General features: G+C 44.1%; 1 protein-coding gene across 3 annotated transcripts in view; it reads right to left on the minus strand.

Moving 5' to 3' along the window:
* Bend7 (BEN domain containing 7) overlaps positions 1 to 16,926 on the minus strand; it is an 86,176-nt gene that overhangs the window by 13,831 nt on the left and 55,419 nt on the right. The window lies entirely within an intron of this gene.

A 16,926-nucleotide genomic window follows, 5' to 3' on the forward strand; every position in this document is an offset into this window, starting at 1 on the left:
AAAGACTGTAAGCCAGCCCCAGTGAAATGTCATTTTTCATAAGAGTTGCCATGGCCTTGGTGTCTCTTCACAGCAAGGGAAACCTTGCCTAAGACCATCCTCCACGTCAGCACTATGGTTTTTAGGTAAATATGGCAAGCAGCTGAGCCCTGGCTATGCATGATGGCTTACGCTTCAACATGGAACTGGTTAGTAACAGTGTGGAAACTGCTCTTCTTTTGTGCACACGTGTCTGATGGGAAAAGAAAATGTTTCATATAGCTTAGGCAGTCCCATTCATGACAGAGTTGAGAATATATGTTAAGTGACGTCCTCTGTGTTGCTCATTTAAAATCGAGCGCAGCATTACATGGAGATGTTCTCACGATGATCCATCCCCAAGGACGCGCTGCTCAACTAAGCTAATCCTGTTGTCCATCTTATTGAAATGCTAAGCCTCAGTCCAAGCAGGAATCAACATCCTGCACACTGAATGAGATATGAGGAAAGATCTGTCCTATTAAGCCATGGAGAGTCCCAGGGCAGGACAAAAGAGAGGCAGGACAATGACCCCAGGAAAGAAAGCCACACAGTGTGTGACCACATGTGAGGTGTGCAGTTGACATTTCTGCTCCTGAGCACTCTCAACCCGCCTTTTTACCTCGCTGCCTGTGGGTCAGTAAGCCGCCATGTCACACTGCCTTCGTGGTATTTAAGATGTTGGTAATTTCAATGTGTTAAAAGGTCTCGTTCAAAAATAAATGACAAAGGGAAATATTGACAGATTTAACTACACAAAAATTGAAATTCTCATTCAGTGAAAAGCAAACATCTTAAAAGAGCTACGAAACCTGGCCACATTATATATGCGGCAGAATGTTCAATATCTTTAAAGAGTGCACTCATTTAAAAGAGTTCAATAGTCCTGTAGATCAATAGTGTATTTGAAGTATAAAATACTAGGGAAAAGGCTCAACTAGTAGTAAATCAAAGAACCGCAAAGCATACTTTCCACACCTATCCTAAGATAGAAAAACAATTTCAAAAAGGCTGTGTTTGATAGTAGCAAAATTGTGGCAAGTATTACTATACTAGCAGCATAAGACTGGGAATTTTTTATTGGGAAATAAGAATAAAATATAATGAGACCCATAAAATGGTTAGACTCCTGTTCAGCAATATTACATTTAAAATCGTGTCCTAGGGAAATAGAGGAAAGAAGTTGTATGTGTAAACTCAGATGCAAGCAGTCCAGTTGTCTAGGAAAAGACACCAGGTATGGAGAGGATGGCTCTGCAGGTCAGAGGGGAGATGGGGGTCCTTCTGGAAGTTAATACTTGTCCCAGGTAGTCAAGCATCTAGGGCAGGTGAATGACATTCTGTGGTCAGGTGTGTGAGGTAAAAGCATTGTAGACCTGGGGTGGAGAGGTACAAAGAAGCTGGGTGAATGACACTGTCAGGTCTGGGTCTGTGGGGACCAGTTCCGAGACCCTGGGAGATAATCGGATAGCCGATGCATTACCTGTGCGTACTATCATCATGCTATCATCATGCTACCACCATATATTTTTAGAATAATCACAAGGAAAAAGGCTACATGCTTGGTTTTATTTCTGTTGTTGTTTGGAGACAAAGTGTTTCACTGTGTAACCCTGGCTGTCCTGAAATTTGCTCTGTAGACCAGACTGGCCTTGAACTAAGAGAGCCACCTGTCTCTGCTTCCCAAGTGATGGGATTAAAGGTGTGCACCACCAGAACTCTACACATTTAAACCGTGTGCTTTACCACTAAACTATGGTGTCAGCATCAAAGGTTTTCTGTTTTATTTATTTCCTTGACTATTTTCAATCCCTGCTTGGTTAAATCTGTGGATGCTAAACTCAGCAATCACGAAAGAGCCCACTGCATATGTGGTAGTTAAAACAATAAACAGACATATTGTTAAGAAGAGAGAACATACAGAATGAAGGGCACCCGACAGCGTAGGTTGTGGAGAACACCAGGAATAAATACAGAGGCAGAGAAGCCCACTAAGAAGCCCAGGATGACCACAAAGCCAGGATTCAGGCAGAAAGCCTTCTCATGGGTGACAGATGGTTCCCAGAGCAGTAGAGTCTTCTGAAAGCCATCCAGGGAAGAGCCACCAACATCCCTCTAGAAACACCTGGGCTCAGAGGGGAGGGAGGAGGAAGGATGGTTTGTAGGTGGTGGGAACAGGCAACACGGTAGCTGAGTACAGGACACAAGAGAAAGGAGGGAATGAGTCAAGGACCCATCTTGGAGGAACTAGGGGTGATGGGATAGAGGACTAAAGTACTGAGACCACCTTCAAATGGAGGGGAGGCCAGAGGTTGAGGATATTGACAAGAAATGGCTCTAGGCCGGAGGCTCCAGGCTCTGCGGGCTCAGAGAGCTCAGTGGTGAGACACCATGGAGGCGGAGAGTGTGGGAAGGTTTAAACTTATTGACAACGGGCAAGTGCAGACTGAGGCCAAGCAGCAAGGCTTCAAACAGTGAACGGGAGCAGCAGTCTACTGGGGGTTGCTGGGTGGGGTGCAGCAGTCTATGTGGGGCTCTGGCTGGAAGGGATGGACTAGTGTTCGGATTGGCTAGTCTAGCTCAGCAGCACAATGGAGGAAAAGGAGAGCAGAGAGGCTTACAGACCGGCTCCGAGATGCTACAAAGATCAGTACATGGAGACACCAGTGGGTCGGCAGGTGAGGGTTAGATGGCAGTAGGGAACACCTAGAATAGTCTGATGGGATGCTGGAGTGTAAGCAGCAAAGGTGGAACGATGCCGAGCTGTGCTGGCTGAGTGGGGACCACCAAGCAGAAGTGGAAGGCAGTGACTACTGAGGTCCCGACACCATGAGGCCATGGACCAGATGGATTGCACGTGCGCAGAGGAGTGATACATGCCAGGTGATGTGGTATTGGAGGGAGATGTGCAGATCTCCCCAGAGTCCAAATGGAAGAAGGGTCTGTCACAGCCTCGGGGGAAGAGGGATGGTTAGACAGCCGGATCAGGAGTAGAGTTATCAGGCGAGCCACAGCAGGCTATGCAGGGCAAATGAGAGCAAACAGCAGAGCAAAGGCACCATATTCCTGGGGCTCAGATGTGCTCTTCAACTTCCTATGCCAGGCTCATTTCTTTGTCTCCCTCAAAGCACCCAGTATAGTGAAGAAGCTCAAGAAACAGGCAAGAGAGGCACAGAGTCCCCAGTCTTGTTGCTAATGTTAGCAAAGCACGGGAGCTCAACAAATGTGGATTAATTGGAAAATGGCCTCTCTGAATGAGTAGGAAGTCTTAATTAGCAAAACATATGTAAAGAGAAAAGGCTTCACCATGATCAAATGCCCACAATAACATTTACTAGTTGAAGAACTGTCAAAAGGTGCTTGAAGTTCTGATTTAATAAATAAAATTTACAAAACAATTCATTTGTATTTAACACTCTATTCATTTAAATAAAAAGCATACTACAGAAATGATGGGGTAAACATCTTTTCACTCAAAATGCTATGTACACAATTAATTTCCATAGCAACCTCCTTTCGTAAGATTGTAAAATGTTTGTGCCCAAATCATCACACATTAGCAAGTTGTGATTCCAAAATAACAAAGTAGACCTGAGCTATGCCAACGGCCAATGGCTCTGTGTGTGCCAACAGCCGGTTCAGAAGAACCCAAGGGAAGGCTGTGGAAAGTTCTCTCTCATTTCACGCAGGGCTGCAGCTCCGAGAGTTACAGTCTAACCTTGAGCTCCGTTAGTCAACGGTCTTAAAAAGGCAACACACTTCCTGCTTACTTTTTTCCTTCTTTCAGTTAAAACTTCTGCTTTCTTTTCTGCTTTCAATAGAAAAATGTTAGAGAAATCACCATCCCCTGGGCCCATGACTAAGACCTTTGAAGGCACAGCACGGGCTTCTTTAAAAAAAAAAAAATGCCTACACAAACAAATACTTCCGTAGGCACATTATTGGCATTCTGGCTCATGGATTACATCTGAACTTCAAAGGGACTTTTAACTAGAATTTACCTATTGAAGATGAAATTCTATTCTCTCCATTACAACTGCAGATGAGACCTCAGAACAAGGCCGAGAGATCATCATGGCGCTGATGTGAAAGTGGCAGATACGCTATGTGAATAGAGGTATGAAGAAGCAGAATATATTTTGCTATCAGAATCTATAGCTAAAGGTCAAGCTATTATCCTGGTAACACTTCCATTAGGAGTAATGATGTGAAAAGTAGCATTGCATTAATGCACTGGGGTTCCTACTATGTTAATAGTGGGTCATTAAGAATCATAGTAGGATAATTTGCATTCATCCTCAGAATGCAGTAGGTTCTAAAAAGAAATTTCCCTCCTTCCTATTTTAATGTATCAAGGAGACAGGAGGGCTAATTTTAAACGAGCCCAAATAATCTGAACAAGTGGAGTGAGACCAACGATTAAACTAAATAAAAGAGTTTAAGCATCTACTTTGCTTAATATAATCTGAGGTCTCAAGGCGCAGAGAGTATGTTAAGTCACCAGGGAGATGACAAATGCTCGAGTAGATTCGTACATGAATAATGACTTTCCCAGATGCTTGCATTCATTTGAACCATGCCCTTTAATTGTTTATAAATAATGAATAGGCTTGTGGTGGCTGAGCAGATCCTTCTCTGGAATGTGGCTTTTAATATAATCATCAATGAGCCTGGTGCTGGGGAGTGTGTCTGACAATCCCAACACAGCAGACTGGCCACGGCCCCCAAAAACAAGTTCAAGGGACTGCTTATTTGGGTTTTTCTAAATTGGAAAAACAGAGTAGGATATGGACTTCTAAAGGACCTCACTGCGCCATGCACACATTCAGAAGGGGAGATTTGTACGAATTCAGCCTCCTGTGGTTTACAAATTCTAGCCAGCAGTGATAGTACACTTTCAGCTACAATGACTCAGTTATAACTCAAGCTGCCAAATGGAAACTAAGGTTTGTATAGAGAAGATGTGAAAAGTGGGTCTTCATTAGATGCCAAGTTCCTTAAACCTTGGGGATGGGGGTGGGGGGTGAGGGGGTGGGGCTAGGGACAACAGCATTTGTAGTAGAGACCTGACTGGGGACCACTTGTAGCCAGGGGTGTTTAAGAGCAGAGTTAATCTCAGCGTTGGAATTAAAGGCACTCACACCCATCCCAGCCTCCTCTGCTCTCTTAAGGCTATTATTTTAGGCTTTCCATGTGCTAAGCAGTTTATAGGGCTCATTTAATCTTCACAATAACCAGTGGGGTGGGTATTGTGATCTTAATTACAGATGACAAGATCCAAGGATGTGCAAGTTAAATAACTGATTTGAGATCGCATAGCCAGAAAGGACTGTTTTCCTTAGAAATTACTGGGTTTTTAATCTTTGATTTTGTAGATGAGTATATAGGTATTGTAAGAGGAAAACGGTCAGCTCTTCAACAGAAGCAAAGCAATGATTAAGTAATTATTTCCACGTCAAAGATGAGAATGTTGATATTGTTTTTAACCACACACCAGAGAAGTGTGGCGACATCTGGGGAGAGAAAACTGGATGAATCTGGCTAATCTCCTGCCCTGTGGACGCTACTTCACTGGAGACCAGCCGAATAGATGAGGAGGACCTACACACGGAAGCTGAGCCGATGGTGTGTGGAGATGTGCGATGACGTAAAAGCCCATCACTCTAGCAGAGAAGAGCAGGACCTGGTTCTGCCTCCCCCAGCACAACGAGCAACTACAATGAAAGCGTGGTGTGTAGAGCATTAGAATCACCATGTGGGGAGCCCTGCTATGTCAGATATAAAGCCAGAGCTGGGGGCAGGGAGTGGGGGAGCTAGAGGAAGAGCCCAGCTGATAGAGATGAGGAGATGTGCAAAGAGAGGCAAAGCCACGGAGTTTCAGGGAATGGGGCTTCCCAAGATACAGATGACGGTCCTAGGGCAGCCCTTGCCCTCACTATGGTTACACACAGACTCAGAAGGCAGCTTGTCCCATGGGTACCTGAGAAATATCCACTTCTGGAAACCAAAGTGCTTCCACGAAGAGTCTTTTATATAGGTTGGAGGAAAGCCCAGGTCTTCACGTACCACCAATTACACTAGACCACATACTCCAATGCCACCAGGCCTCTGAATGCCCCAACTCTTTCCTATCACTGGCCTCTGTACACTCACAAATCTTCCAAGTACATTGTGAGACACAAAATCACAAGAAGTCTTTTGAGATGTGACTGCTTCAGCATACAGTTTCTCTCACCCTTTCTGCTGACTGTTAAAGGACTGTTAAAGTGGATGATGCTATCTGACCTGTGCATAAACAGGGTGATGTTTCTTATCTTGAACCTTGACACCATGTGGCCTTGTTAGGAAGATAATATGTGCTCATTCAGGAAATGATTATCCGGCACCACGTGCACCAGGGTTACTGGGTGCTGATGAGTAAGTGGCCTCGTGTTCTCAAAGAGTCTGTGGGGAAGTGGAAGATAATGGCAAATACAGCTTAGGATGAGTAGAAAGCTGGGCATAGTGGTGCATGCCTGTAAATCTAGCACTCCTAAGAGTTAGGCAGGGCCCCCAGTGGAAGGATGGGGTCACAAACCCACCTTCAAAATTTTTGACCTAGAACTATTCCTGTCTAAAAGAAATGCAGAAACAAAAATGGGGCAGAGACTGAAGGAAACGCCATCCAGTAACCAACTTAACTTGTGATCCATCGCATGCACAGGCACCAAACCCAGACACTATTACTGATGTTATTATATTCTGCTTGCAGACAGGAGCATGGCTGTCCTCTGAGAGGCTCTACCTGCAGCTGACTGAGACAGATGCAGATACTTACAGCCAGACTTTGGACTGAGGTTGGGGACCACTACGGAAGAGTTAGGGGAAGGATTGAAGGAGCTGAAGGGGATGGCAACCCCATAGGAAGACCAACAGTGTCATCTAACCTGGACCCCTGGAGCTCCCAGAGAAATAAGTCACCAACCAAAGAGCATAGCTGGTCCGTGCCTCCAGCACATGTCTAGAGGGCTGCCTTGTCTGGCCCCATTGGGAGCAGAGGTGCCTAATCTTGTAGAGACTTGATGCCCCAGGGAAGGGGATGCCCAGGGGATGGTGGTGGTAGAGTAGAGGTGGGGGTGGGGTTGAGGGATGGAGGAAGCACCTTCTCAGAGGATGAGGGGATGGGTAAAGAAAGAGTCAGAGGGACTGAGAGTTCAAAGCTGGGCTGAACTAGACAGCAAGACTTTGCTTTAAACAAAACAAAACAACACAGCAGAGATCAAGCTAATACATCAAAACCTATAGAAGATGAGAGAGAAGGGGGCATCTTACCATGCTTCGGCTAGAGGGGTAGGCACTTAGGGAAAGATTTTGGATAAAGTGATGGCTGAGCTGAACCTTAAGAGAAAGTAGATATTGAAGGAAGACAAAAGCAGCCACTGCAGAGACTAATGACTGATTAAAGTGCCAAAAATCAAAGAGGGTTGAGTGCTCAGTGCCAAGTGGGACATGATATCAAACTCCACTAGCCTCAAGAAGCATCATGGGAAAGGAGAGAGGCTGTAAGAGTTAGAGCAGAAGAAGTGTTATGAATGCTGTCCTTTAGGCATGACCATTCCTCATGGACGCAGAGCTGCTCTGGCTACCTGGGAAAGGTCTAGCAGAACACATTCCATCAGGGAAAAAGGCTCATGTGGCCCCACTCCAAGATCAGGAGCCATTGACAGTTGATGGCTGCCAGAGTAGAACAGGTTGCCAATGTTCCAGTGGATTACCCTATATCCATAAGCATGCAGGCAGCATGTGGTGGTGCTGGGGTGTGGAATAAAGGTGGCAGAGAGGATCTGGGTTGGATATGATCATGACACATTATACACATGCACGAAATTGTCAAAGAATAAAACAAATGTTCCCAAAAGCTAGGAAGGGAGGGAGGGAGGAAGGATATTTGAATACAGAGAAGGTTATACACAGAAGTGAAGGTACACCTTGAAGCTATACCAGGTAGCTGCAGTCTCAATAATCATGGACATGTAGGCTTCACACTGATGAGGGGGGAGGAGATGAGGTCCTAGGAGACTGAGATACAAAGAAGCCAAGCCTCTGCGTGAAGTTGTGGAGACAGTGATGACCAACTAATGACACAGGGAGGAAGCAACAGGCCAGCTCCAGCCTGTGCAGGAGGGGATGTTGAAAGTGACAAATGCTTGCATTATAGCTGGAAGAGGTTTGGGTTTTGCGGTTATCCTGAACTTAGAGATGAGCATAAGCCTTGCTGTTGGTGTCCCTGGGTCCAGACAAAAGGGAGAGAAGAGGGACTTTGACGAGGACTTATGCAATTGGTGTCACAGAAAAAGGGGAGGGGGAAACGGAGGAAGAAAGGAGGAGAAGCCCACTACATATAAATTATTCTCAAACAACAAAGCATGCAGGAAACAATCTGCCTTAAGCCAGATGTAAGATATCAGAATCAGACTCCCACTAACTTAAGATGAGGAATAGCAAGGAAGTTTGCTTAAGATATCAAAGGAGGGATTTCATTCACCCAGAAAACAGTAAGTCATGGTCAAAGAATGGCTCAGATCATGAAGGAGTTTCCTGCCAAGCTTAATAACCTGAGTTAGATTTTTGGGATCAATATGGTGGAAGGAGAATCCCTGACTCCTGTAAGTTGTCCTTTAATCTCCAAACATGCACCAGCTCATGTGTGTGCATATATGAGTGTGTATGTACACACATATATATTACATATATGTAGTGTATACACACATACATAAAATCAAGACCAATTGCAAAAGAAGAATTGAATATAGTTTAGAGAAATTAAAAAGATAAAGTTGTTGAAATTAAAAAAAAAATCAGAGCAGAGTCAGCAAGATGGATCAGCCTGTTAATGGGCTTGCTGCATAAGCCTGACGACCTAGGTTTGGTCTCTAGAACACATGCAGAGCATCATCTTTATAAATTGTCTTCCTGGGAATGCCAGGGCCAAAAGAATGGGAATGGGTAGGTAGGGAAGTGGGGGGGGGTATGGGGGACTTTTGGGATAGCATTGGAAATGTAATTGAGGAAAATACGTAATAAAAAAAATTCAAATGGGAAACATTGGGGAACCTACTGAGCATAATAAAGTGTAATAAATTATATAAAAAAATTGTCTTCCAACTGCCACATAGTCTCTGACACGCTCTCAGTCTCCACCCCATCTCACACAAAATAAATAATAAAATATATAAAATAAAAATAAACTTAAAAATTCAAAGGATAAGTTAATCAAAGAATTAACATCATCAAGATAGGGAAATAATAGACAAATATATTGTAACATGCAAAAGCAAATTAAGATACAAAACAAACAAAAAAGATACAACATATAACTCCCCAGCCCAAAAAGGTCTAATAAACAGAGATGTTTCAGAGGGAGAGAAACCAGAAAATCAAGGGAAAAATAAATTAAGATGTCCAGATTAAATCATAAGCCCTTCATGGCCACCAAATTAATAATAAACACAAATGTACACCTAGGCCCGAGATAAAGGAGCTAAAGAGCTTCAACAGCAGAGACATCTCCATTAACAACAGAAACGTCTCCATCAGCAGCAGAGACATCTCCATCAATGGCAGAGATATCTCCATCAGCAGCAGAGACATCTCCAAAGTACCTGGAATAGACGGAGACTGTCTACAGAAGCCCCAGGCTGAGAGCAGACTCCCAGCAGCTGAACTGAGAAGATAATAGACTACCTTGCAGTTACTCTGAGGAAAGCCACTCTTCATCTAAAAGAAAGAGCTAACTGCACAACTGTTTGATGGTCATGATGAAATCTAGAGATTCTCAAAACAGAGAAGAACGTTCATATATACTCCTGTGCAAAGAGACATTCATATATCCTAAGATGGCCTCAAACCCGCCATGTGGGCAAGGATGTCCATGAGCCCACTCTCCTCCTCCACCTCCTGAGCACTGGGGTTCCAGGCATGCACCTCTACACACAGTTTTGCTTGGCACTGGGGGTCAAACATAGGCCTTTGTACATGCTAGGCAAGCACTGTACCAACTGAGATACAAGCGAACATACACACAAACAGACACATCTAAAAATATCTCTAAGAGTTTTTTTTTTGGGGGGGGGAGGTAAGAGAATACTATTAGATTGTATGAGCAGAAGGGATTTTTCAAAAATGGACATTAGGAAACATGAAGCATTAAGAAAAAGAAACCTGGCGGTCACATCCCAAGTGTGACATGACAAGAGGCAGCGTGCGCTGTGCTTTCATAAGCGGGAGATGACTGGCAGTTGTGTAACACACGTGACTTAGAAAGGACCCAGATAAGAGAACTATGACCTGACAGGAAGCTCGGAAACACAGAAACTGTGGCTCAACTCATTTCTAATCAGGGACTCGCCCACTCAACGATCAGCACGCTTCCAATGACAGGTGGAAACCAAAGTCTGGCCACACTCGATACTGGTAAAAATAAGAAGTAGGGTTGTACACTGCTTGTGAGAGCCACTTGATAATGCCCAATGAGGCTGACGCCACTGTTCTCTGTTAGCCATTCCCAGTGAACCCTTTAGGAAAACTCAGATATAAATTCCAGGGGACAAAAGACGACCTTTGCATTGGATGGGGGAGAGGGAGACTCAATCTTACTGTCTTGAAGAAAGTCTGGAGAAAGGAAAGGCTTTATGCTGCTGTGGCTGAAAGTTAAACATGAACAATCTACAGAGTATGGCTGTGGACTCCTATCTGTAAAAAACAGGACTTTTGGAAGTAAAACCTAGTGGCAGAAGTCCATAGGGATCTGCTACATCAATTTGTTAAGTATACAAAGCAACAGTAAACACCATGTGTGGCCACACAGTTACTTAGAGAAATTAAAAACAGTGATAGAGAAGACACTCGTGAACTGTGGCCTCCCTTCCCCCAGCCTGGAACCTGCTTGCTCAAGGGTGGAGCTTCCTGCTCATTCGTTCTGCCACGCCTACTGCTGGACCCTGCCTTTGCTGCTTGGAAAAGGCACACACGTGTTCGTCCTGCTACTGGACCCTGAGTTACTTGGCGGGAAATCGGGTTCCCTCCCCCTTCCTTTATAACTGAGTGTCTGTAAATAGTAAAATTGAGCTTTGATCAGAATGTTGTCTTAGCTCCATTCTTTCTTCCGCCCCGTCTAGATTCCTCTCTTTTCAGCTCGAACTGCCATTCTCAGTTGAACCGTTCGTGTTGTGGACTGCGGGCAGGCCGCAACAGTGAACTTCAGGTTGCTTTGAGATAGTAAAGAAAGAGCACCAGAAGCCGGGCGTGGTGGCGCACGCCTTTAATCCCAGCACTCGGGAGGCAGAGGCAGGTGGATTTCTGAGTTCGAGGCCAGCCTGGTCTACAAAGTGAGTGCCAGGACAGCCAGGGCTACACAGAGAAACTCTGTCTCGAAAAACCAAAAAAAAAAAAAAAAAGAAAGAAAGAAAGAAAGAAAGAAAGAGCACCAGAGAGAGAGGAGCCTTCTGAGTTTTAAGAATAGAACATCTGCAGGAAATATAACATCAGTTCCAAACCTGAGGGGTAAGGCAGAGAGGAAAACAAACTTGGGCAAATATCTTCACTACATTCACGATGGAGTCTATTAGTTCCACTTCTTAGACTCAATGCTGTGTTAATCGGGACAAATGTCACACTTCAAACAGTCTATGAGACAGTCAAAATTTCTCCTAGGATTTTATCACTCAAAGTTAATTTGACCAGACCTCAGCCAAACACCTTATAGTTACTGGTCTGAAGAAACACCAAAAGCCAGCTTTAAGAGAGACATAAGAGAGCCCCTCTTTTTTCTGAAGTGAATACACACAGTGTCTCTCCCAGGGCTCCAACATTCTCAGATAAGGTCTCCCAGAGCTCCTCTGCCAGAGGGTGCCCTCTTCCCCAATAACAATGTCTCTTGTTTATCTAGACTTGGAACTTAGCAAGTGCAGAATTCATGTCTCCCATTCACCGTTGACACACAGGAGGCAAACATGAACATACTCTTCATGAAGAACACATATGAAGAACACATATGGAAACCTTTTGGCTCTAGTGCATTCTTATCCTGAAAGAAGTAAAGGAAGGGTTTCTTTGTTTTAAGTTTTATTTTGATACCTATGTGTGCTTGGTGTATGCACTCAAGTGTGTGCACACATACAGAGGTGAGTGGCAGATATCAGGTGTCCTTTCTTTATGTATTTGAGTGCTCTGTTGGCATGTACACATGCATGCAAGAAGAGAACAGCAGATCACACTATAGATGGTTGTGAGCCACCATGTGGTTGCTGGGGATTGAACTCAAGACTGAGCCATCCCTCCAGGCCCTTATCCCTTATTTAAATAAAAGAGTTGACACTGTTGCTAGGCTGGTGGTGAGCAAGCTCTAGCCACTCATTTGTCTCTGCCTGCATTGTGCTACAGTTATAGGCACGTGTAGCCATGCTCTGCTCTTTATGTGGGTACTGGGATCAAAACCAAGTCCCCACACTTGAACCGCAAGTGCTCTTACCTGTTAAGCCCCTAAGTCATCAGTGTCCAGAAGCTCATTTTAGATTTGAATCAGTAGCAACCATTTAGTATAGTTCACAAACTAATGCACCCTAAAAATCAAGGCTTTAAGGAGATTTAGCAGTTTAAGCAGTCGTGAGCTTGATGATAAAAGAATGTTCTCTGCGTGAGATACATGAGCTGCTGTCAGAACCAGCCAGGCAGTCCACTCTACAGGTCAGCAGGCAGCTACGGAAACCACCGACCGCTCAGCTGACTGCTACTGAGCAGGACCATTATTTAAGTTGGTGGCCATTATGAAAAGGCCTTAAACATATATAACATTGATTCCCAGACATATTTAGGTAACTCTGTAGGTTTACTACTGAGAGAGTTTTGGACCAAAACTTCTGAACCCTAGAATTCCTGACTTGGAGACGCTGACCACCAGAAAAGGCAATGTTTCCGAAGTGTGAACGGTGCTCAGGAGCCTGCGTGCTTACAACACTTCCTTCATTACCGCCAGCCCTGTGGGAAATGTGAGGTTTAGACAGTTGTGTTTAATCACAGTGATTCTCAGAGATCTGAGCGGAGCAGAGCCTGGAGGAACACGGCTGCATCCTCTGCCTGCCTTCATTCTGTTGTGCTACAATGGCATCCCTGTCAGGAAGGAAGGTCTGAGGAGCGCCGATAGTAAGTTCTCAAATTAAACAACGCTAATTTAAATTTATATCCAGTTAAGAAAGCCCACAGCAGAGCTCATTTATAACACAGTGAGTGGGAAATATGATTAACACTTTCCGCTGGCCAGCTGTGGTACAGTTACTTTGTTTAATGCATCTACTATAGTTCAAGGGAATCATCTCTGCCCAGCGGTAATATCTGGACTAATGACAAGCTTTGCTGGATGATAATCTAATGTTTTTCAGCAAAGAAAAAAACCCGACAGATTTGTAGGAACACTACTTGAAATTTACCTTGGAAATCTTTGGTATGAGTCACTTACTCTCTAGGCCAGCAAGTTACATATCCAGTAAAACAAAAACTTCAAGACTGAGAATCATCAAAAGCGCAGGCATAAAAGCGCGGCATAAAGTGGGATGTATCATATCACCCCTTTCTGCCCAAATACTGCACCATGGAACTCACCTATGCTTGTCTGCTCTTGAGACAAATGTTTGATTGAGAAGGTAATGAGTTGTTCACAGTTTTTAAAGCTAGGGATTCTGGGTAAATGAACTTAAGAAGCTAGCTCAGGGATTACAGAACTCATGCCTAGCTAGTAAGTCTGGAGAAAACACCTGCCAATGCCAGTATGACTCAGTGGGAAATTAGAGTACCACTTGGTCTTCGCAGCCATCCACATGCAAAGCTGGGCTGCAGGGATGCTCAGTGGCTAAGAGCATTTGCTGCTCTTGCAGAGGACCTTGACGAGTTTCTGTTCACCTACCATCACCTACACAGCAGCTCATAACTGCCTGCGGATTCTAGTGGATCGAATGACCTTTTCTGATCTCCATGAGCACCAGGCACACACACATGATGTACATATATACACGCCAACAAACCATACACATAAAAAAAATTCCTAACTGCAGAGGTGACTGACAGTGCAAGAACAAACCACTGAGCAGGCCCCGTCCCCAGGACAGATCAGGGGCTCACAGCGCATCCACAACACATCTCTCTGCACAGTGGGTGTTAGGGCAAAGGCACCAGGTCTTATAGGTAGGCTTTTTGTTTTTTCTTCTTTCTTTTATTTCTAATTGAGATCAGTTTCAGGAAAATTTTGGGTTCATATTTTGAGGCTTCCAATCAAGTTTCCACACTTTTTTTTTGCTATCCTGTCTCTGAGGTACTGATTTGCTATGAGGACCAGTGCTAAGCAACACACGTAGCTCCGTGGATATAGTTATATACTAAGAAGTCTTGAGATAGAAAAGACAGGAAGTAATAAGTAAAGCCTGACTATGGATCCCATTACTGGCCTGCCTCAAAGCCAAACCCTACAGTAAATTTACCATATTTCACCTTTCCAAGATGATGAGAACAGACTCTCTTGCATACGGTATAGCTTGTTTTTTGTTCTCAGAAAATAACATGTGTTTTCAGAGCCTTCGCTGGATACAGATTTGGCTCTATAATTGGATTACCTTAATGTTTTTATCAACAAGAGCTATACACCCTTGGTCAAGATAAATCATTTGCTCTGCTGCTGTTACCTTACTGTTCACACTTACATTCCAGATTCGAGGATTTCGGCCGCCCTTTCCAGCTTGGTCTGGGGAAGCTATGTGCCATCCACACCAACCCCTGTACAAATCCAATGTGCAGTTGTGTTTCAACTGTGTATGTGTGTCTAGGTGCATGTTCTTCAATTGCTCAGGGTTTTCTTTACTGGACCTGAAACTCGCTATTTGAATCAACAGAGTAGGCACTGAGACCCTGGGATTCACTAGTCTCCATCTCTCAGGGGTGGGGTTACAGTTACACACTGCACTGAACTTTTATATGGGTACAGCATGTCCAAATTCCAGTCCTCATTCTTGCAGATCAAAGGCTTCAGCCACTGAGCCATCCCTCCAATCCGTGTTTTAAAAAACTACCCTTTTAAGTGAGGATAAACTGTTTGGTTCTTTCCTTCTTGCCTGGGTTTATTGGTTATATGAATGGCATACTTTCATGTATCAAAGAATTTAAAAAGTAGTAGAAAATGTACTCTTTGTCCATAGGAACTTAGAAGACAACACACTCAAACAACATCAAACAGATGACCACAGATCCACATTTATCTGCTTTGCCAGTGAGATTATAACAGCACAGTTTTTAATTCCTAAACTGCTTCAATTTAGGCTGCCTTCCACACAAGCCATTAACAGCAAAGCAAATGGTTAAGACTTACTGCTACACCATAGCGAGGCAACAAGTATTGTGGGAATTCGGAGAAATTCAACCATTGAAGTTGGGCATCTCAAGAAAGTCTCACGGTTGAGGTGGTGATACTTGCGCCTGTCCAGAAACATGACTTGGATTTGTCCAGAAAAGAATTGAAAGAGAAAGCCTTAGAGAGACTACAAAATCCAAAGCCAAAACCCAAGAATGAGTAGTGTCTAAGGAATGGTGCCCGAGCTCAGCTGGCTCCCCCAGCAAGCAGCACTTGGAAACACATCTACAAGGAGAGAAACCAAGTTGTGGGCAGTCTGGAAAACCCTGGGGACTGGGCTGGACTTGATTTAATCAATAAACAGCAGCTAAATATGGGAAATGACATTACAACATTTGGTTTTACAAGTGTTACTTGGCCTGTACAGTGGGCAGTATAAATGAGAAGAACAAAGGGAGATGCTGAGACTTTCAAAGAAACTTTTGAGAACAAAGTGATGGGCAGATTAATGGGGTCAGAGAAACTAAAAAGAAAATGAGTACAAGAAGTTGGAAAAACAGAGCGGGCAGGATGGGTTGAAAAGAAAAGAAGGCACTAAATGTGCTCTTTTGTTTTCAATTCTGCCGAGTACACTGGTTGGTGAAGTTGTTAAAGACATCGTGGCTAACACAGGTGCTAGGGCTAGAAGACTCAGGTACCTTCAAGAGGATGGCTATGTCTGAGGTTAAGGCAGGCCCTAAACACTACGATTAAGTCACAACACCCTGTGTGTCTCATGCTGGACTGCTAGGTGGCTCGCTTGCTTCTAGCTTGCATCCACAGGTCTAATTAGGATATGCTCCCATGTAGTTGTACCTGACTAAGCTGCTTTGACTACGGAACACTGGGCTACAAAATCACAGGGGCATGTGCACCTAAATACTGGGTTTGCTCTGATCAAAGGACTGGGGTAGATAAGAAGCTGCTAAGTCTGAGGCAAAGGTTTCTGAGAACTACTGTGAGCTGAGAAGGACCAAGAGCAGCAAGCAAGGAGCACACTGCAGAAACCCATGGGGAGCAGCAGTGAGAGAGAAGCGCAGAGTCCTCCCAGAAGGCAGCAGCCCCCTCTCTACGGGGCTCTCTATGGGCAAGACAGATACGGCCATGCTTTCTCTTACACAAAGGTGCTTTAGAGGCAGCCTCCAAGCCAATGACAGTTTTTGGTTTCATTTTAAATGACTATGGATGTAAAAAAGGTTTGTTTTTTTTTTAAGTTTTTATTTTTTATTCAGAGCTTATCTTTAGTTTTTCTGTGGGTTTATCATTAGTCTGTAAAACTACAAAGATGACAAATATTTCATGACCATTTGTATTCAGACATCTAGGGCAGAAACACTAGCAAATATCAATTGTCTGAGTCTCTCATGTTTTTGATGCATATATTGTATGACCCAGTCAACACTGGCTTATGGAACTGAACTGAAAATGTTTCTGGCATCAACTGTAAGTCCCAGAAAAACTACTGGGAATATGACTGCCCAATTCGGGACTTACTATAC

Source organism: Mus caroli, unplaced genomic scaffold (assembly GCF_978045245.1).
Source record: "Mus caroli unplaced genomic scaffold, Mus_caroli_1 scaffold_2, whole genome shotgun sequence".
Lineage (NCBI taxonomy): Eukaryota > Metazoa > Chordata > Mammalia > Rodentia > Muridae > Mus > Mus caroli.